This window comes from Canis lupus, chromosome 6 (genome assembly GCF_048164855.1).
Source record: "Canis lupus baileyi chromosome 6, mCanLup2.hap1, whole genome shotgun sequence".
NCBI lineage: Eukaryota > Metazoa > Chordata > Mammalia > Carnivora > Canidae > Canis > Canis lupus.
Genome location: NC_132843.1, coordinates 30,186,178 through 30,209,394, shown reverse-complemented (window position 1 = coordinate 30,209,394; position 23,217 = coordinate 30,186,178). Strand labels below are relative to the sequence as shown.

Genomic DNA, 23,217 nt, shown 5'->3' with positions numbered 1-23,217 from the left:
ATGAATAAAAAAATCCATATATGCCCTGGATGGTATCATATGCTAACATTTGCATAAATGGTGTATGTCAGCTCCATTTACATAAATGGTTTAGATAAATTGTGACTATTACTACCATTAAGTGTATTAATAGTTTGTCTTGTGGCAATTTTAATGAAGTGTGTTTGCAGTTGGTGCCTTCAAATCATGGCTCTTATTACTATTCTTTCAAAGCATGTTTAAGTATCTCTCTACCCTTAAAACAGAACCCAATTGACACAGTAAGTTTCAAAACCCTTTTAAAAGTATGTATTAGTAGAAGTTCCCCTTTGATGGCAGAGGCATAGAATTGGAAATTCTAGCAACTTGCTTCCCACAGGTTTTAGGCAAATAAGGAATAACAGTTTCTGAAAGTCTTTGTGTACCAACTGAGCTGGGAGCCCTTCCTGACAAGTTACTGCTATCATGCCCAGCCAAGTTTATGCTGCAGAGAGGTACGTGGCAATTAGGTGTGGGCTGGTCTCTCATTAAGCTTGGCTAAGGTTACAGTTCTTGGCCACACTGCTTGTTCTACCCTTAGCTTTGACCTAAGGTCACCAACTCCCTGTTATTCCACATTTGCATAATGAGTGACATACCCATCAGTAATAGACTTGAGACTGTGAAACAGACAGATTGCACAGGGAACATCCATTCTTGTAAATATTACATCTTAGTGTTAAAAGGGCTACAGACTGGTGTTTGTGAGAAGATACAGGAAGAAAGGGGTTTGATTCAGAAATTAGTCTTCAAATTAAAGAGTTGAAACAGTGTGTGTGTCTGTGTGTGAAAGAGAGGGTAACAGAAAGGGTTTTTTATTTATTCTAATTTTCTGTTTCTGGATAGGAGGGGAAGATAGCAGCAAATCATGAATAGTGAATAGGTATTTACCTCATCTCTTAGGTCTTCCAAGAAAGATATCACAGTCTTTCTATACGACACATACATTATATTAATCTCCAACTGACCCCATGCATTTTGACAACTGCTAACAACCCATAAAACTCTTGACTAAAAATTGTCATGTTTTGCAACTTTATTACGAAGCTACACAATATTGGAACATAGCTAGAAACTCACAACTAGGTATTCTTTTGAGAGCATCTTCTACTTCACCCTGCTATATCCGGACAAGTGGGGAACTTTTTCTACCATATTTCTGTATATTTTCTATATATTTTTATCTAATCTTCTCAATATGCTACTTTTTAAAAAGATTTTATTTATTTTTTCATGAAAGACACAGAGAGAGAGAGAGGCAGAGACATAGGCAGAGGGAGAAGCAGGCTCCATGCAGAAAGCCCAACGTTGAGACTCGATCCCCAGACTCCAAGATCATGCCCTGAGCCAAAGGCAGACACTCAACTGTTGAGCCAACCAGGCATCCCAATATTCTTCTTAGTTTCTAGTTTAAAATGGAGAGCACTTTCTGAACACTAGGCAAAAAAGGAAATATATATATGTATAATATACATATAATATGTAATAATTAGGGAACAAAACACAGTACAATTCACCCTTGCCTTATGCAGCAGAGAACCTTACAGAATTATGCTGGAAGACGTCGATAATTGTATACTATAGACTATACATGTAAGAGGGAGTAGGGGAGTAAATGCAGTATAGAGGTGCTACAGGTTCAATGTAGTTTCATTTATTTCAAAACGGATTGCAGTAATAATAATAGTGTTTTAGAGCTTTTAAAAGCTTTCTTGCACATCATTCCACTTGATTATTTTAACCAAAGTGTAATTTAGGTGCAACGGGTTCTTTTTTTGTCTTGCTTTGGTTTGTTTTTTACAGATGAAGACATTGATTCTCAGGACAGTTTGGTGATCTCTATGAGACACATAAATAACTAGGAGATCTAACTGGAATAAGAGTCCTCTTAGTAAGTCATGTCCTGTTTGTTCCTACTACTGCTCTATGGAATTCGATGGGAAGTGACCAAACATTTCTGACTGGTTCACATTATTCTATCTATAGGAAGAGGTTACCTTTGGTGGTTTATTATCAAATATGGGGTTTGCTTTAGGAGATAAATTGCTTACTGGATTAAATAATTCTACAGTTTTAGAGATACTTTCAAGAATTTAAAATGATATTTAATTATTCTATGCTTCAGGTCCATTAGTAAAAACCTAAAGAATGGGAGAAACTTCAAAAAACAAAGGGAGTAAAATGGTAGTAATAAATCATAATTACATAGAGAACATGAATACATACACAGATAGTCTACTAGTTTATGTAAGTTGGGATTTTTTCTCTCTCCTTCTGTATGCTGTTCTTTCTCCCAGATCCTGGTCGAATGCCTTATTTTTAAAGGTTTCAGAATAATTACAGAGGCTTTCTCGTGACTTGAAGAATACAGTTGGCAGCACTTGCTGGAACACCTGTTCAGAGCACATCCAGGTTCTCAGAGCCACTCTCCTGGGAACTGATTTCAGTCTTTGCTTGTTGGGGGAGGCTTCCTGCTGTGAACTCTGAGAAAATCTCTGACATTCAATTGCAGGGCACTTGTTCCTTGATGATATTGTTGTTATTGTTTTCTGTTTTAGTAACATCTTCCTCCATTAGTGTTTCATAAAGTCAAAACCGGAATCATATTCAGATGCCCGTGTCTTCAGCTCAATCCAACTGAAGCAGCTTCAAGTCATTCCCAAGACTCTGAAACTGCTTAGGAAGAAAAGACAAAGGAATATATGGGCATTTTATTTCTAATTCACCTTCTTAAAAGAAACATTTCTTTCTTTCCTTCCTTTCTTCCCTTCTTCTCTTCTTTCCTTCCTTCCTTACATCTTTCCTTTTCTCTCTCTCTCTCCCTCTCTCTCTCTCTCTTTCTTTCTTTCTTCCAAAAGAATAGTACTTTAACTAAATAATACTTATAAGGTACTACTTTGGACTTCATATGTTTTTCTGAAGACGGTCACCTCCTCCTATTCCCACAGATGAGCCTATAACTCATCTCTAGTTTGCTGAGTACTCACAGAGTCTGTCCTGTATGAGGTCTGTGGTTTGTGTCGCTCTTCCTGTCTTTTCATTTGGAAGCTATTATTGTGAATCCCTCTCAGTCTCCATTTGACACAAAAGTTTTTCTCCTTCATTTCAAAGCCCCTTATGAAAATATGGTGAGAAAGAATGTTTCTTTCCCCTCTGGTTGATGCGGGTGCTGATGAGGTTGCTACTGCTGATACTTCTAAACTTTCAGTGGCATGTGACAGGCACTGTATCAACATCATATTTAATTTAAGATAATCCTGTGAAATAGAGGTCATTGTGACCACACTGTAGGTGAAGAAACTGATAGGGAACCAATTTTCCATGGTCACCCAGGCAATAAGTGGCAGAAACAGGTATTAAAAACCAAAATTCTCTGGAACCAAAACTGTGTTCTTTATATTTACATTATTTCAACTAGGAAACCCTGCTCCATCAAGGCAAGTTTCTGAATGCTCACCAGATGAGTCAGAACCAGCTAAGCTCTACTATCACGTCACTCAAAGACTTAAGTTGACAGAGGCTCCTTCACAGCACATAACTTTTCCATGACTAAGGCAGGGAAAAGGGAGGTGGCAAGGTATATATTACCTCTGAGAGCTTCCACCTAGATCTGCTTTATGTTACTATATTTAATGGGGAGAAGCAAGTCCCATGGCCACTCTTGTCTTCCTTCAGGGGTATGGAGAATTGTAAATTGACATATACCTAGAGGGAAAGCAGAGCTAGAATATTTGTTTAAAAAAATTCTTTATGATACCCATCAGGCTTTGTTTAAGTGTTTTGTCAAAAAGCAACTTGTTTCTGAAACTCTTACAATACTTGCCAGAAAAGTTCTTTTATTTCATTTAGTAAGTTCCTAATGTTTACTATATTTGGGAAATCTTTTCAGACTAATCAGGTAAGTGGAGGCTGGTTTATGGATTTCTACATTAGTCATGTTGGGTCCTACCTGTAATATGCACAACTCTGACAATTTCCTTATTTGAATAATGAAAACCTTAGGACTTAACTTGTAGCTAGAAGGTAAGAATAATCTGAAAAACATAAAAGTGGCTAATGTGGGGCCAGGCACACAGTAGGCAAATGGTGAATATCAGAATAGATCCCTAATTCTATTCTTCTTTTCTTTCTTTCTTTTTCTATGTTTTATCTTGCAAAAGGTTAAAGATCATGAGAATTTTTCTTGAATTCCAGTTTGATGACTTTTATTACATGAACAGCTGATCTTCTCTGAATGTCACTTTCTAAAGTCCCCTCTAGGCTCCAACATTTTTTGTGAATTTAAGAAAATTTACATCACTGAAGAAAAATAACCAAATTGTGATCTTTATTGAAGTCCTTTCAACTGCAATAAATCTCTACAGAAATGAAAACAGGGCATTATAATGCATAGAATCTAATGTGGGTCTTCTATTTACTGAGTGGTCACCTCTTCTTGGACAAGCCATTGAGCCCCACTAACAGCACAGTTTTCCCATCCCATGAGGCATGAAGTAGAAAAAAGTTTCAATACCAGTTGTAAAAAGTCAATTAAATGTCTTCAATTTCTGGGAAATAAAGTGTGAAATTAATGCTTCAGCATGAGGTTGAGCAGTCAAATGCTACTGGATTTTACTTATATACATACAGAGGAAGAGACATTCTCTCATATACTCCTTCATCCAAGATCTTCATATTTCACTTTGTTCAAAAGTTTCCATGTCATCCACACCCACATCAGAAAACAGGGTGGAATATATATGAGCATGATACAAATTGTGCTACCTATAGGTATGGAAGGATGTTTCCATATATCTATTATTTACACACCTATTTAGTAAAATGTCAGAATCATTCTAATTACATTTAGTAACTTTGCAGGTGGTCATTACTAGAAAGCTGTTCTTTTACAATGAGGATTCAGGACTCTTTGTGGTGGGACTCTTCACTAAGTCTAAAGCTCTACAAATTGAATATTCTGCATTTGGTAAACAATCAGCGAATTAGCCAATGGTTTGATAGTTGCTTCCAGTATACCTACTAAGGGCAAAATACTGAGTTACTATCTATAGAAAATGGTCTAATTGAGAATATAAAGGGGATACATGGAGGAAAAGAAAAATCTAATAATTATTTTTCACATGATACAAAATTTTAAATAACTTATTTTCAAGGGACAGGAAAATGAATGATTCCAACAAAATAAGCTGTTAATATCCAGAGTAACAGAGGAGCATTTGATGGTTTGGAACACCAAAAGGAGTTAGTGACCTCTGAACCAGGTTTTTGAGAATGTGGATGGTGGTGTAAATGGTGAGAGATTAACCAATGAATGATGGCAGCAACCATAACAGCTTCTATCAGTTCTCCCTAACATAACACTGAGTAACATTCCTTTTGTTTTTAGTTCAGCTAAGACACGTATTTTAGAAGTTATTTTTACTAAGTAATTTAAAAGAGAGAGTAAAATAAAACTAAGAAGTGTAGAAACTGGTTCTCAATGGCAAATCTGGCTTTAGGTTCCACTAGTACCTAATTGAAGTCCCTGTAAGCTCTGCCACTCAGCAATCAGATTTTCTCCAGCTCCATTTGTGCAAAGATAATGAGTTGCTACATGTGAGTTGGTTCCAATGCTAGGATGACAGAGTCCTTAGTCCTTCCTAGAAGTTGTTTCTGGCTGTGGTTGAGGATGTCGGTCATTCTTTCTGCTTTTGGTGTCCTCAGGTTCTCTTTGATATATATTGGTTCACATGTGGTCTCAGGACACAATTTGTTGACTGGGCAATTTGTTGACTGGGCTCTCAATTGAAATGTCTCGCATATACTTTTCAGAGTTTTTGTTTTGTTTTGTTTGATGTGTTCCCATCAGCATTTTGTTAAGGGTAGTTCCACACTTCAGCAGAGCTAGAATTCGAAGTTTCCATTAGCCTTTGTTCTTTCATTTTTGCAAAACAGGTGGTTGTTATCTTACCTCATGCAGATCTGCATTCCTTCAGGGCATTTATAACACTTGATGCAAAGTTTGTGCTTAATCAATGTTTGTTGAATAATTGATAAGAAAAAAATTGACTGATATGTCTTGACTCTAGGAATCATCTAGTCTTCTGTCCTATAAGTAACCAGTCCTACTCCTTGCCCAGATTTTGTTTTGAGGAGTTATTTTTTTCAGATTCTTCTCATGGGATCTTTTTTGTTTAGAATATTATCACTACCACCTCCAGTTTATAAAAAATACTTGTAAAATATAGGAAATATAGAAAGCAATTTCTGCAAGGAAGAGAAGATAAATGGCATAGTAAATAAAGCCTTGCCAATCTTCAAAACTGAACCGCAATGGTAGATGTAGATCCGTCAGAGGACAGGATCCCTTTCTGCAGCCCTACTGGAGGACATAACAATTTCCCCAACTGTAGCATAGAAGTCAATCAATTCAGACCCACTAGTTGCAAACTTATAGGGGCAGGGAATATATCACCTTCTTCTGTCATTCTTAGCAGTGTATCACAAAGGATAATAAACACAATATGAGAGATCAGAAAAAAATGTGCAGGATAGGCAGGATTATTATTATTATACAGTATATCATTATACATAATTTCTAAAATTCATCTTCAATAGGCAAGTTAGGGGACAAGGCAGAGGAAGGTGCTTTCAGTACAACCCCCTTTAACACCCCCCCACCCTCAACAGCCTCCTCTTTATCTTTCTCTCCTTTTGTTCAATCACCAAGAAAACAGGCCAATCAATGCTGGGTAAATCAGTGGCTATGTTATTGATTTTCTTCCCGTTTGCCATAAACTACTGGTGCCACATGACATAGCATTGTGATAGAAAATGTATATAAATACATAGTGGGAAAAAGAATCAGCTATAAATACTAAAATGTATACATGGTTATTTAATATAGTCTGATCTATTTAATGGCATTTTCTTTAGTGTTTTTTTTGTGTGTGTGGCGGGGGAGGGGGTAGAAAATAACAAATAGTTTCAGAAACTTGAACACTCAAATGTCAAAATTTTCCAAATGGCTGTTCACTCATATCTGGGTACACGAAGATACTATAGTATAAAAAAAAATACAACTCTCTTGTACTTATTAGAAAATGAAAAAAGGAATTATGTGATATCCAGGATATGAGAGATTCCCAGAGAGATGTCCCTGCTCTTAATGAGAAATCACAGAGAAGGCTGCCATCGCTTGCCTGGACGCCTGGGCTTATCAGCAGGTCTCAGAGTTTAGGCCTCTGCGATATTGAGTGAAGATTATAAGCCAGATGGGCCACAAATTCTGTCAAGCCTTCTTGGCAGCTGCTCTCATTACAAAAGCCAGCCAGCCTTTTCCAAAAATAAGAATGTGAAGCAAATTGGGCTTATAGACCCTTATAATGCAATTGCACGCAGAGATAGGGGCCTGAGCGGGCAGGCAGAAATATTATTGATGGCTGGTGAAAACAGGGAATAAGATGTTATTAAGGCAACTCAGAGATAGATATCGATAGCTAATATAAAGCCTTTATTGGTTTACAGGCTCTAGGAAAAAGGGTTCACAGCTTCGACCCTTTACTTTGCTTTTAATTTCACTGGAGGTACAAAGTTTATGAATAAAACATATCTTCACTCATGATTCTGATATTAGTCACTACTTTCTTTGTCCCTTGTTCACCAGAAGCAAGCAACATACACTAACGACATGAACCTTAAAGGCTTTTACTGAGGAAGAGAATTTTGGGTGTGTGTGTTGGAATGAGAAGAGACCATTTTCTAGACACCCTGAAGTTCAAAGAAAATAATGAATTGCATTTAAAAGAAAATTCCTAGAACAAAAATGTTATAACATCCAAAACAGCCTGTGTGATAAAAGATAAAGGAACCTGCATGACACAGTAACTCAAGTGAGGAGGGTCATGTTCTCTATGTGTCCGACTTAATAATTGGGGAAATACGGTTCTAAAATGATACTGACTTGAAAATCAGGGATCAGATGAAAGAATTATTACTTTCTTCAGATTTTGCATATTACAAGTGGGACTGATCCTTGGTACCCAACTGCAAAGCATCACCATGATGGTGACAGTTTTGCTCAGTTTCTTCCATTCTAATAGAAAATAATAGCTAAACTGCATATAAAACTGACTGAACTAATCAACCACCCATTTGATGGGCTATTATGCAATCACTACACTTTATTTCAAAGTATTTATAAAATCAAGGGTGATACAACCCAGTTTGTATTACAATTAGTTAGCAATAGAACTCGATTTGCACAATTCCTCTGCCTTTAGCCTCCTCCACTCCCATGAATGCAGAAAGCACAGGATGGCATGTTTTGCTTATGTCTCTAACCCACTTAATGTACTGAATTAGAATCTATATAATCTGAAAGGGTGTTTTTTTCCCTGGTGCATGCATCTTGTGAGGTCATGAATACATTTTTCAATCAAAAAGCTACTTGCTCATTTCACAGACCAACCAGCACTACAGTGGTGTCACTGAGGACCTATTCTTCACACACTTTTAAGTTTAAATCCAGACCATTTGTGGGCTTATGAGCGGCTGCCTGATATATCACATATCAACTCTAAGAATATCTAATAGCATGTTATATTATGTGAAGAACACACAAGAACTTTAAGAAATTATTTAGGTAATAACAAGCACTGGGTTGGCTAGACTGACAGAGCTAAAATCTATTTCTAGAACAGGTCATTTTTTAAAACTTTTCAAACAAGTCATTAGACTCATGTAAGCAGAGATTTGTGATATCTAAATGACTGTTCTTTAAAGAATATTTCAATTATCTTGGGTTACTGTGGTTATCAAATGGACCCTTCAGAAATCTTGGGTTCTCTGATTATATAATAATGGTTATTAAAACTGTAAAAAAATAGAGGCAAATGCAATGCATCTGTCAAGCTTATATCAATAACCATTTCATTTTTATTCTGTATGCTTGAGAATCAAATAATTCTGAGTAGCTACCCAATATTGTTTGTAATAATTTTGCATACTTAATCTAGACTCTACTGATAGTTTGAAAACTCTTTGAAGAAGAGAGTTATAACTTCAAATTTTTTTAATTTTTAAAATTTTTGTCTTTTTAGCATGACTTGATGCTATTGCATATATTTAACAGGTAGAGAACAGGTGTCCTAGTGTTTGTTCATTGTCACATACATTTCTTTAATGGAAGTCTCCACATGGAAGATATTTTAAGATATTGACCATAAGCCCATTTAGCATCATCTGGTGTTAGAATGATTTGTATTTCTTTTTCTCCCATCTACTGATTCTGCTCACCCAGCCTCAGTCTTTAGTAAAATAAACCCACAAAAATAATTATAACACCATATGCATCTTCTAAAAGGGTGCAAGGCTGTAGTGGAAGAAAAGGAGGGTATCAGATAAAAAAAAAAAAAAGATCACATATACTAGGAGAAGGTAGTTCAACATTTTTTTCTTTGCAATACAGACTTAGGAATGGCAAAAAATTACAATCAAAATTGCCATGGCATCACATACAAGCCAATAGAGAAAGACCTTTTGTTCTGACAGTTGCTCTATTTCAACTCCTACAGGCCCCAGGGACACTGAAATGATGCCTTCTTGCTCTATGGCCTCATTTCTACGTCTTATAGTGTCTATGTCCACAGGGCCACTCAAGGGCATAAGATTATTTTGGTGCCTTTCTGCTCTCTGCTGTCAGGTCTTCTTAGCATCAACCCTAACATTGCCTGTGAATTGGCAATTGGCATACAAGAGTGAGAGCTCAGAGGTTCACAGCAAACAGATTACTGAAGTACTGAGTAAGAAGAAACAAGGAATATTCTTCTGTGCTCCCTGTTCTTACTAGTGTTGCCTAATTCTTTAATCATGTTGAAATTTGATCATATATCCTAGGACAGAATCACCCAATTCTGGCATTCTTCTTCTTCTTCTTCTTTTGTTTTTTTTTTTCCCACCAAAGACAAAGGTTAAGCTTCACCAAATAGGGAAAGGAATTAGCTTGTCTTGATCAAATACTATTAAATTAGACACTATTCTAGTTACTTTTCATATGTAATTGCTTAGCAAATATAACCTAAATTTCTTAAACCACACATCTAATCCTTTATTTTCAAAGTGAGTATCCAAATTTTCTAACAAATGTTTCTTGAAGTCTCCATTGCTCATATTCAGAAGACATCACTGCATCCAAATCCAGTATAATAGTTCTGAGGTTTTCTTAACTTATTACTGTTATTTTAAACTAAAAAAAAGTGCTTGAAGTGCTTTTCACATTTGACTAAAATGGAACCTACCTTTCTCAATGTACAAAATAAGGTTGTTTCTTCATTTCTTTAGAAAGATATCAATGATGAAAATAAGAATCTTAGACAAGAACAAAAGGGTATGAAAGAAATAGACATTCTAAGTTACTTTAGATACATAGTAATATTTTAAAAGGAAAAAGAAAAGAACTTCCAAAACACTATAATATTTTCTCATTAGCTGTTGCAAAATGAATGAGAAGATCGAGTGATTACCTCTATGTACTCTTGAAAAAAATTAATGAAGGAGAAGATAGGTTTCTCTATGAATTTTGATCCAGAGCAGAGTCTTTTGGTTATTCCCCAAAAATATTCCATCGAGAATTCTGGCTTTATTTTGGCACAGTAAGAATATGTCTGCTCCCTCTCCTTCTACACCCTCAAAACAAATGAAAACCACAGGAAAAATGAGCATCTTTGTAATGAATTTAAGAGTTATCTGTAATTCCAAATCAGTGTAGGAGAAAGGGCTACCACAAGCCTTGCACTGCCTGGATTGGTGGGGCAAGATGCTATGAGAGGCTACCTATAACTGTGTATCCCCAAAAGAGCTGACGAAAAGAACATTCTTTTCAGAAAACAGTAAAATGCAGTGACTGGAAGAACATCTCTGTCTTGGAAATAAGGGATTTAGGGGTACACAGGCTGATTGCTGAAAATTCTTGGGGCCTCACTTGGCACTATAGAAGAGCTGAGGAAGAAAGACACAACATAACAATATGATATTCTTGAATACCTTGCCGTTTTTACAGGGGGGTTTTGTGAGGACCCTTCCAGCTGCCACACTTGGTTATTGAAGAGAAGTTGTAAACCTATTCTCTCTTTCTGCCTCTGTCTCTGCCAGTCTCCAATCTTCTCATACATGCAGTCAGACACATGCATAGACAGACCTGGCTCAGAGGCTCACTGTTCCCTCACCAGACATCAGGCCCAGGAAGAATGACCTTTATGCCAAGAGTTGTGAATACTTACAGGACCTCTACAAAGGACAGGAATTCAATCCATTGAAAACAAATGAGAACAAGAATTGAAACATTTCCACAGAGCAGATAAATTTGTGAAGACATATTTTGAAAAAAACTGGAAGATTTTTAACAAAACAAATACCCTCTGTGAAACAAACTCTTGAAGAAGATACAAATGATTTTAAGAACAAAATACTAAGACAGTATAAATAGATTTAATAACTAGAAAGGTATGGGAAAAAATAAAATTAAGAATATATTAGAAGCTACAATATAGGAGAATGACTACTATTAAAAAACACAGCCAAGGGCATGAAAGTAAGCTGGAAAAGGGGATTAAAAGTAAATCAAATTTTTAAAAAAGGTTGAAAGAATTTGTGATATAAAGCTAGATATGAATACAGGAAAAATAAAGGATTATATATATAATTGATGTCCTGGTAGAAGGGCAACCAATGAATGAGAAAAAAAAAAGATATAATTCAAGAAAATTTTAAGAAGAAAAGTAAAGACTAAAAATATGCCAGTTGAAAAGGAAAATTATATCCCAGGGAAACCTGGTACGTATCACCCTGGAAATATATATATATATATATTTATATATATATTTAATATATATATATATATATATATATATTAGTAATATAACTGGACTTTAATGGTAAAGAAAGAAACCTAAGGGCATATAAGACAAAACAATTTAAAAAATCAATTTAATCTGTAAAGACAGAAACAGTTGCCTGGCTGCAACTGGCTGCAAACCTCTCCTTACATTCAAAGGTAGAGCTATTATTATCTATATTATCTATATTTTCTTTTCAGAAATTACATTGTTTGTGCTTTCTTTTCAGCCAGAACTATCACATAGGTTCAGTCAACTGATAGATATTTTCAAACTTTAGTCATTAAATCTTATTAAAGAACAACTAAAAAATAAATGTTTATCCAACCAAGAAGTAAACAGCAAAACACGTAAAAGGACAGATGGTGAACAGAGAATTCATTTAAAAGTAACAAGAAAGTGGGAACAACTGCCTGCTCCTGATTCAGGACCTCTTACTTGTTCATGAATTTTCCAAGGCCAAGTACATGTATTTTGGGGTCAGAGCTTTCTAGTCTTGTATTCACATGTGGTCATGGATTTTAAATTTTGCAATTAACGACATTTTGGCTACAATAGACAGGACACTTTGGTCTCTACTTCAGTTTCCCTTTCTATTATATTTCCCCTTCCATTGGAAAAGCCATGGACATTATTTGGACCAGCTAAAGGAAAACTGATCTTCGAATATTTTTAGTTGGAGTTTAATGTGATATATTCATGTGATTCATTGTCATTTCCACAGACTATGGTAGAACTGTCTTACTCCCACCACTCAGTGTCAAGTTAAAATGTTGTAAAGCTAAAGGTCTTTTGTCAAGGTAAGTGCTTAAGCACCCAGAAGTGTGTGAGTAGCAAAAGAGGACAAGTTTTGAAAAAGATGGGGGCTGGGCCTAGTTCCTGAAAAATCTTTTCAATCATCAAACATTTTTTCACCATCACCTAGTCAAAAAACTGCATGTTTTCTCATAAAGCATACACAACTATAAATGCACTATGTTCATTTTTAACATTTTTTATGGGAATTATGTGAAAGAGAAACCCTGTTCATATAGAGCATTATCTATATCAATGCTAAATTGGTAAACCTGTTTGTGTGGGAACTCAGATGCTGGACTGTGTCCTACTGTACACAGTGACATATATTGCCCTTATCACTAAGGGCTCCAGATGAAATTGTGTGGAAAATGGCCACTGGTGCAGCACATAAAACACAAACAAAACATGGATTAATAAGAGACTTTATTATTTCAGAGTGCTTAATCACAGCGCAAGAAAATGTAAATGCTCTAAAATCGTACAGCTTATTATGAAAGATAACCTGATAAAGATCATCCTAAATTTTATAAGTATATAATATAAATTTGCATACCATTACCAAAAACAAATTATGAAGCTGCCAAAAACTTTTTTAGCTATAAAAATATCATTTGATCATTCTAGAAAAGAGATGAATTATATTTTGGTTGATATTATAGAAAATACTATAAAATCAATGTCACATGAAAAGGTGGTCAAAATACGTAGCCAAAAAATAAAAGAACAAATGTATTATGAAGATTTGTCTGACTGTTAATAAAAATATACAATGTCCCTAGATTTTGGGAAGCTAAGTTGTTCAAGCTCTGGGACCTATGAAACTGAGATCTGTCCCTGGCTTAGAGAAAAATATATCTTACATAATATAAATGAAAGCAATGTAGAAATAAAAATATAACTAATGAAGAAAGAGGTGTGAAATGGTCAGATTCTGTGTAAGTAGGCTGACTCCTTTGTAATTTTTGATAACTGACAGTCAATAGACATATAGACAAAACCACAATGAGATACCACCTCACACCAGTGAGAATGGGGAAAATTAACAAGGCAGGAAACAACAAATGTTGGAGAGGATGCGGAGAAAAGGGAACCCTCATACACTGTTGGTGGGAATGTGAACTGGTGCAGCCACTCTGGAAAACTGTGTGGAGGTTCCTCAAACAGTTAAAAATAGACCTGCCCTACGACCCAGCAATTGCACTGTTGGGGATTTACCCCAAAGATACAAATGCAATGAAACGCTGGGACACCTGCACCCCGATGTTTCTAGCAGCAATGGCCACGATAGCCAAACTGTGGAAGGAGCCTCGGTGTCCAACGAAAGATGAATGGATAAAGAAGATGTGGTTTATGTATACAATGGAATATTACTCAGCTATTAGACATTTTAAAAATTTTATAACTAAGTAATATGGGTATATTATTGAAAGTTACAGGTAAAAAGACTCAAATATTTACAAAACCATATATATGTATATAACTATAACTACATAACTATATATATGCATATACATATAACTAAAGTTTTAGATGAAGGAAGAAAAAAAGAGTTGTAAGAATGAAAAGAATGGTTTGTTTTCCTCTGTTCTATGGTACAGGGGTCTCAATAATTATTTATAAAGTTAAAAATACCAAGACAGAGGCATAAGAATATTTTCTAATGGCATACTATAAAATTCTTAACATTACTTTCATATAAATTCATTAAGCTTCATGTAATCCATCACAATACTAATTTTGGAGGGTGGACAAAAGAATGTGAAAGTAATTGGAAATTGTAATTACTTGTCATTCATATTTGGGTGCTAAAAACATTCCTTCATAAAAAGAAATATTAAAGTTAAAAATGAAAAGAAACAGATTGAAAACTCACAAATATAAAATAAAACACATATGATATAGTGACATTAATATGTTAAGAAACACTGAAAACTGAAAGTGTAATAAAAATTAAATTTTATCAGAAAATTCCTTTAGAAAATAAGAATTTAATTTATTAGACCCTCTTAATCTAATTATAAAAATCCAGGTTTTCACAAACAATGAAACAATGTTTGTTCACAAACAATGTTTGAGATCTTTCCAAATTTATGTGACAGACCTGACATAATAATCCCAGCGCCATCTTTTGCAAACCTTTTTATAAACTTAAAGTATAGTAATCCCTCAAAATGAGTATCCTGTTGCATATTTTGTATATGCCTCTAGAAAGATGCTACTCTTAACTGGCCTTCTCAGGGCAAAAAAAAAAATCAGATTCTGTTTATAGTTAGAGAATAAATAAGTAATTGCAACTCTTTGCAAGTCTATCTATTGAGTAAAACAGAAGAAGGCTCACCACTCTTGGGATGTTGGTTTCAGGGCTGACTGAACAGCCAGCCATCTTGGAACCAGTGTTAGCCTCTGACAACAACTGAGCAGAAGTGTGATGAGATTTGCGTGTAGAGAGAAATGGAAGGATGAACAGATGACCCTCCCCACCACCAGCAATCTGAGTCTCAAGAAACACTCATTTTTGCACCCATGACATACCTTCACAATGCCTGTCCTATCACACCCACTTTGAAAAATCCACATCAAAGTCAATGCAAACAGACAGAAACATTCACCTTCAAAACTCTTGAACTAAATCACAATCTGCAGGGCGATGTGTGGGGGCAGTCGTCTATTTATTTCCAATTACCTGAGAATAGCAAGAAAAATTTGCTTCCAATATTCTTGCAGCCCAGCTGCTCGTCAGCTTTCTGAGACGTGACATGGAGGGTCATTAATGCCAGAAGCACTTCTTTTCCAGGAGAACTGACTAAATGTTTCGCTGTGCTGGCTGCTGTTGGCTCAGCTGCTACTTGCTTTGGTTGTACTTCAATTTCTCTTTTCATTTTAGATTTTGGTCTCCCTTTTTTCCATTATACTGAGTAATATATGACTCTGAATGATGTGTGTAATAGGAAACTGATGTTATATGTGTACTTTATTGACACAGCTGCTGAAAAAAACGGCTTAGCCTATATCTCTAAGTAGTGCAATTTATTGTTCACTATCCCCCACTCACCTACATATAATGGTAAATGAGAGAAGAGAGTGAAGAATTGTAATTTCGACTTTTTCCCCAAACACTTAAAAAGAACTGAACTTCCAATCATTAAACTTGAAGCAGGCTGTTTCTTCCCCAGGACATTGGGTCTTGAAATAAATATTTCACTGCAACACAATTGTCCATTGGCCCTAGAGTCCCTGGCTCACTCAGAAAGAGGACAACTCTGAGCTGTTATCATCACCACATCACTCAAAAGCCAGAGGCTGCCCTCTGAGAATATCCCTATCCTCTTTACTAAGAGAGTAGAGTGATCCATCCTTCCTTCCACTTAATATAGAAACTTTTTAAACGTTCCAAATTGGCCTATGGTAATGTTGAAACTCTAGGAGAGGAAATTCTTCAGATTAATGTTAGAGAAAATTGCCATTTTGCACTTTTCGTTTGCAGTTATGAATTATGGTTGATGTGCATCAATCAGCTAATACCCATCAGTATCCCCCTGGCATAGGGAATATGAACCTCTATTTTCAAATTAATTATATTTTATATAAATAGTGGTTTGTTTATGTACTTAAATATTTGTGTGAGAATAGTCAACTGACTTATTTAATTAAAATACATATATTCATACATTGCCATTATAAAAAATGTTTGATAAAAAATGTAAGGGCAAGAATTGTTTAACATTTTTCCAGAGATTAAAAAAAATGTATTTTTGTGTGTATCAGAGAACTGGGAAGAAAGGGTCCAAGAACTTTTAATGAGGACAAGAACTACCAATAAAAGGAAATATTCATGTAGACTAAAACACCAACCTAGCATTCTACTGGCTACTGATAGATGGTATATAACATATGTATTTGTGAATGTGTATATTTGTGTATGTATTTTGTTTGCATGCAAATGTATTTATGCAAGAATGTGTATTTTGAAGTGCCAGAATGAGAATACAGTATTCTTTGAGAAAGAAATTTAATCGGAAACATATCCTGCTTAGTAATGAGATGATGGAAATAAAAATGCTATGTGAACTGTAACATCACACATAAGCTAATTATTGTTATTTGAATTGTACTTGTTATTGTAATTATTAAAGCATAGTAAAATGATCACTTTCACTGGAATGGTGAGGCACTTCTTTAAGTAGTTTGCTCAAGATATCAATTGTTCTACTTTCAAGTGTTACATTTTAGAATATGAGTGCATGGCTCCAATGCAGTACAAGTCTTTAATTGTGAAAATTAAATTTTTCTGGTACAGTGTGATCTTTGCTAAACTACCTTGGCTATTGCCCAGTAGCTTTTGTTTTAGGTAAATACAGATAAATTATTTTTTTATTTGTTTGTTTGCCTTCCCAGTTATGTGGCATGCTTGTAATCACCAATGCACAATCAAGATAGAGCTTGGTTGGCTTCTGTAAGTCACAATTATCTAAATGGAGAATCTAGCTTTTCCAATCTGTAATAAAATCACTGATTCCTCTATGCTAATGCATTTATTTAATGAATATTTATTATGTGTTAATACTCTGTGCCAGGCACTCTTCTAACATTGCTAATATAGCTGTGAACAATAGAAACAGTCTGTCTCCCTGACACACTGGTTCCAGTGGAGAAACAGTTAAATAACCAAATAAATATTTAAACTCTTATCATTATAAGTACTGCTAGGAAAGACTAAAAGGTTGGGTGAGACAAGGAAAACTGAATGTCTGGTAAAATTTGAGTGAAAGAGAGAGAGAGAGAGAGAGAGAGAGAGAGAGAGAGAAGGGAGAGGATTGGTGAGAAAAGGCCCTTCTGAGAAAGGGAAATTTACCAAAAGGAGGGATCAGTCACATGAGAGTGGTAAAACAGCAGGTGTGAAAGGTTTGAGCAGACAGGGTCTTGGAATGCTCAAGGTTAGCCCTGGAAGGTAAGGAGAGGCTGCTTTAATGAAATCATACCAAGAGCTTTGGATTTTGCCTTTGGTGAAATAAAAATCTATAGGGATTAAGAAGAAGAAAATTGTATTAAATAAACTTATGTAGTCTGGAGATAGAAGGTGGTAGTGGGGAGGGGAAAAGTTGTCTTATCTGGCAAGGAATATTTTATAGAAGTTTAGGTAAGAGCTAATGAAGGCATTTTCATCAATAAAATGACAGAATATTTATGTAGACTAAAATGCCAGTCTACTTTCTGAGTCTGCTGGAAGAGATGGAGAAGTGTCAAATCAGACCAGATATATTTGAGCACAAGAAAACATAGTATTGACTATAGATTGACTATGAAGAGTGACAGACATATTTCAATATGATCTTCTAGTAGCAAAATATATGGAAATAAGGAGACACCAGAGGAATAAAACTGTGGAGCCAGCTCAACAGTTCATTTTTATACCTCTATTTAGTTTGAGATGCCTCTATTTAGTTTGAGTTATCTTTTTGGTGCTGGAAATGCACATCTGAGAGGTTCTGGCATAGAGATGGAAAGTAGATATAAATAGCACTTGTTGAAAATATTATAAAACCTGTATTATTACCCTTATTTTATAGATGACAGATTGAGTTTTGGAAATGTTGAAAAATTTGACCAAGGGCAAAGGGTAAGTGATAAGCAATTGTTCTGAGTCCAAAGCCAATCTCCTCATCCCATTAGAACTTCCACAGCTCCTAGTGCAATGTTTTGTACCTAGAAGTTTTTGATAAATATCTATCAATAATTGATGTCATCACTCAACTTTTTACCTTTGCTTCAATCCTGTCACTCCAACAAGTACATTTCATGAAGAAAGGGACCACTTAATAACAACAAATGATGTTCTGCATAGAAGAGTGAAAAATAATAGGTACTCACTAAATACATATTGACTGACATCCTGAAATTAAGTTTATTTTACATTTTTCTCATCAATGGAATTGCACAAGAAACAGTCAGGATGTACTCTATTCCATGAAAGATTTCATAGTTTTTGATATTTCACCAATATCACGCAATGTTAAGATCATCTTCTATGATTCTTTATGATAAGATTACTTTAATTCTAGAGTTCTAAATCACTGTTTTATTTTGAGTTGAGTTTGTTAATGTTCCATGTCAGATAACAGGTATATATATATATATATATATATATATATATATATATATATCCAAAGTCAATTTCTTTAGGTCAGATTATTCTTCAGACCTTCAGATCAAAATTAATTCATTCAACATTTACTCAATATCTACTATGTCTGGGGATACTGCAAGATGTGATCGAGACAAAAATAAAAACTAGTCATGAGAAACTCAGAATTCAATAGGAAGGATAGATAAATACATAAATACACAATAGAAGCATAGAATGGGGGAGCAGATACTGTTAGTTTCATTAAAGGTCAAATGTATGTATCATTTAACTAAGGCAATGGGATGTCCTGATATTTGGTCAAATGTTAATCTGGGTGTGTCTGTGAGAGTGTCTCTAGATGAGATCAACATTGGAATCAGGAGACTCTGTAAGGCAGATTTCCCTTACTAATGTGGGTAGGCCTCTCCAGATTCGTTGAAGACCGGAAGAGAATAAAAAAGGCTGAAAAGAAGGAACTTCTTCTGCCTGACTGCCCTGAACTGGGACATCAGTCTTTTCCTGCCTTTGGACTGACCACTGGCTCTTCTTAGGTTTCAAATCTGCCAGGCCCACAGACTGGAACTTTCACCATTGGCTCTCCTGGTTCTCAAGCCTTTGGGTTAAGACTGGAACTACACCATTAATCTTCGGGTTTTGCCTTTTGGAAGCTACAGATCTTGGTACTTCTCAGCCTCTATAATCACACAAACCAATTCCTTGCAATAAATCTCTTCATATATTCTTTATATATGCATCCTATTATATAAACTGCATATATGTGTTATATTGTATATATAATATGTACATGTACATATGTATATGTATGTGTGTATGTATCCTCTTGTATATATATGTATATTTGTTTCTGTCTATCTATCCATCTATACATATATTGTTTATTTTGTTTCTCTGGAGAACCCTGACTAAATGCAGTACATAACCCCAAATCCAACTAAATTTGGCTAATCCCTCATGCTCTAATCTGCCATGTGTTTCATTGAGCCATTCACAGTAATCTCATCCTCCTTTCTAACGATTTTTTTAAAAGGATATGATTTATAACTCTGGATAATGCAGGTGAGTCTACTTGGTATTTTCTATGAAAACATTCTCTTTGTTCTAAAAAGGGAAAACATGTTCTCTTCTTCTAGATTTTACATGTTTGGATTTGATGCCTGAACCCATGTCAATCATCTGGTGACACAACGAAGATGGGAGAAAGATAAGATTGAAATGACCAGTGTTCTTGATACCATTACTGACCTGCTGAATTAGCTAACTGTGGAGCTCCCAACCTTTAGTTACTTGTTCTGAGGGATAATACATTTCCTTTTGTTTAAGCCATGCTGACTTGCATTTTCTTCTTATGTGTGCCATAAACTGTAAATCTGGTAAATGTTATAATAAAATGCTACTGTAAATCTGGTAAATGCTGCAATAAAAATCACATGGTATAATGAGGGTACAAAAAGGAAGGTAATTCTTTCCAGAATTGTGGCAAGAACTTGAGATTTCAATATCAGTCTTAGAAGTTCTAAGTATGAAGTTGCTACAGATATCCAGGTATAAATGTTCTACAAGTCATTTGTTATTTAAGTCTAGAGTTAAGAAAAAAGCACTGGACCAGAAACACAAAGATTTGTAAGTTTGAGATATGTATTTTGCAGTAAAAGTCTTGATGTAGATGTCATTCTTCAGGTAAAATTGCAGGGAATAAAACGTTAAATGACACCTTATAGAAAAAAGAGAAGTGCCAACCAATATACAATACATGGTCAGAAGAAGAGGAACCTAGAATAGAGACTAAGAAAGTCGTCACAGGAAGATGGAAGGAAAGATCTAGGAAAGAGTTGTAACACAAAAATCAGATGTATAAATGGATTCAAGTGGGATAAAACATAATTAGCAGCAACAAATACCTTAATGCTTCAGAAATATAAAAGCAAACATTGGCTAGGACACTTGGTTATTGGGATTGTGTATCAGTTATAGATTATGCTTGGATGCATATGACAGAAACCTGTTGTTCATGTAACAAAGTCTAGAAATAGAAAGTTCCAGGACTCCTGCAGGGGCTTCACAACCTCATCAATGTCTCAGGTGTCTTCATTTTTTTCTTTTCTACCCAGAGTTTTTCATCTTTAGGTCATATTATGATCACAGCATGGCTGGTCTATCTCTAGCCTCACATCTACATTACAAATAGAAAGGAAGAAGGAACAACAACAAGAGGAAAAGTGTAATACTTTTTTTTAAAAAAATATAAATCAGCAAAACACATCTTTCCCAGAAATCTTCTGTAGACTGCCTATTATAGCTTCAAAGCTGACAAGTAATGTGGGTAATGTAGTTTTTTTAAATTAAGCTGGCTCAATATTGTAAAGATTCTCTCTCTCTTAGTAAAAAAGAAAATGGAAATGGGTATTAGAAAGACAACTATCGGAATCTGCCACAGATATCATTTACAATCTGAGTGAGAATAGTTTGAGAGGTGGTGTTAAGACAAAAGCCAAAATTAAGCCAAAAGAGGGCCAACTGGAAGAAGAAGATATGGTAAAAGCAGACATGGGCAGGAAGTATACTTGAGAAGGAAAGGAAAGATGGGGCCGTACAAATGAACGCTGTATAAATTTCTATTAATGTTTACATCTATGGGAACAGACCCCTGGATCTTTCCACTTTGTACTCCTTTTTGCACCTATAACTTGAGTGAGCATTCAACAAATGCCTGTAGAATTAATGAGCAATATGGAGATTGTTGATTTTGGGGTCAGTCACTAGTCTCTCTTTACCTATAAGCACAAAGTACGTGAAAGAGAATGGTTGAAATGTGACTGAAATGTGGGGAGGTACCAGATCATGTAAGCCCTATTAAGGCTTCTGTATTGCAACACAGGAATCTTGAAAATCACTGAATGACCTAAACTTACAAAGGCACAATCAAATTTACAGTTTAAAAAGGATCTGCTTTGGGCCAGAGGTAGGGCTGAAGGTGGGGAGTCAAACTAGAAGTCAGGAGCAGAAGTCTAGGCAACAGATATGATTGCTTGGACTGGACTGGTGGGGGTGGTAATTGTCATACTCCATGTTCTTTATTATTATCTAATAGAAATATTAATAAATAACCCATTTTATTACTGCCCCTGTGCCAAACATAATTCTAAGTGCTTTGCCTTATCTGTATTGTGCATTTATATCCTCCCTCCAACCCTCTGAATTATAAGGCATACAGCGCTTCACTGAGCCACCACCAAGGACTCAGTGGCCTCTTTCTTGTGCCCCCTCACTTCCTGGCCCTCTGTTCCCTCTGTGCCACTCACTGACCCCTTCCTACCTTCTCCAGCTCCTGCTTTCTTCAGGCCACTTCTACCAAGGAAAAGGAATCGTATAGTATATCTTGCTATCCAGAAATCTCCACTCTTTCAAGTCCTTGGCTGATGCAAGTCAGGGTGATGATCTGCTTCTTGTTGACACTGAGGATCATATTCATATAAGAATTCACCAGGGAAACAGCAGGAAGACCCTTATTACTGTCCAAGGGATCACTGATGATTACAATAAAAAGAAACTAGTGAAGGTATTTAAGAAGAAATTTGCCTGCAATGGTACTGTAATTGAGCATCCAGAATATCGAGAAGTAATTTAGCTACAGGGTGACCAGCACAAGAACATATGCCAAAAAAAAAAAAAAGAAAAAAAAAAAAAAGAAGAACATATGCCAGTTCCTCGTAGAGACTGGAGTGGCTAAGGATGACCAAACCCAGTTCATGGGTTTTAAGTGCTTTTGGCTCACTGAAGCTTAAGTGAGGATTTCCTTGCAATGAGTAGAATTTCCCTTCTGTCCTTGGTCACAAGTTTAAAAACCTCACAGCTTGTATAATGTAACCATTTGGGGTCTGCTTTTAACTTGGATTAGTTTAACTCCTTCATGCAATAAACTGAAAAGATCCATGCTGTCTAGTCTTAAAGACCTCATTTAAACACAGGTCAAGCAGTAGGCACCTGGCCGTGTCCCACCTCAAACCAAGCAGTAATGTGATGTTTTTTTTGGTCAAGCCCCAAGATCATAGATGGCCATGTCTGGCTAGCAGTTCCTCAGCACTCCCTCTTCAGAGTTTCCTGGCCTAAGAGAATGTCACCACCTGAACAACCCACAGTGAAAGTGAGAGGACAGGATGGGCTGAGACAGCAACAGCAGCTTTGCTGCTTGCTACAGGGAGTCAAAAAAGATCCCTGGTGTCTCCAAACTAACCAGGCAGGTAGAGTTTAGAGAAACTACCTTCCCTCTAGTGAGGTGTGACAGGACATCTGGCTCGCACCAAGGTCTTTTTGACCAGACATATCCTAGCTAATCAATGTCCAAACACCAGAATGTGAGAACAAACTTCTATCCAAGTTAAACTT

The 23,217-nt window shown here is 35.7% G+C and overlaps 1 long non-coding RNA gene and 1 pseudogene across 4 annotated transcripts in view; both read left to right on the top strand.

Annotated features, from left to right (window-relative positions):
* LOC140635177 (uncharacterized) overlaps positions 1 to 20,153 on the top strand; it is a 48,266-nt gene extending 28,113 nt beyond the window's left edge. For all 4 annotated transcript variants that reach the window (XR_012032512.1, XR_012032513.1, XR_012032515.1 and 1 more), the window contains 2 exons: positions 18,257 to 18,306; positions 19,965 to 20,153. This is a non-coding gene — a long non-coding RNA (uncharacterized lncRNA). The remainder of the gene's footprint in view (positions 1 to 18,256; positions 18,307 to 19,964) is intronic.
* Positions 20,154 to 21,561: 1,408 nt separating this feature from the next.
* Positions 21,562 to 22,616, top strand: LOC140636045 (eukaryotic translation initiation factor 1 pseudogene; annotated as a pseudogene).
* Positions 22,617 to 23,217: the final 601 nt, after the last annotated feature.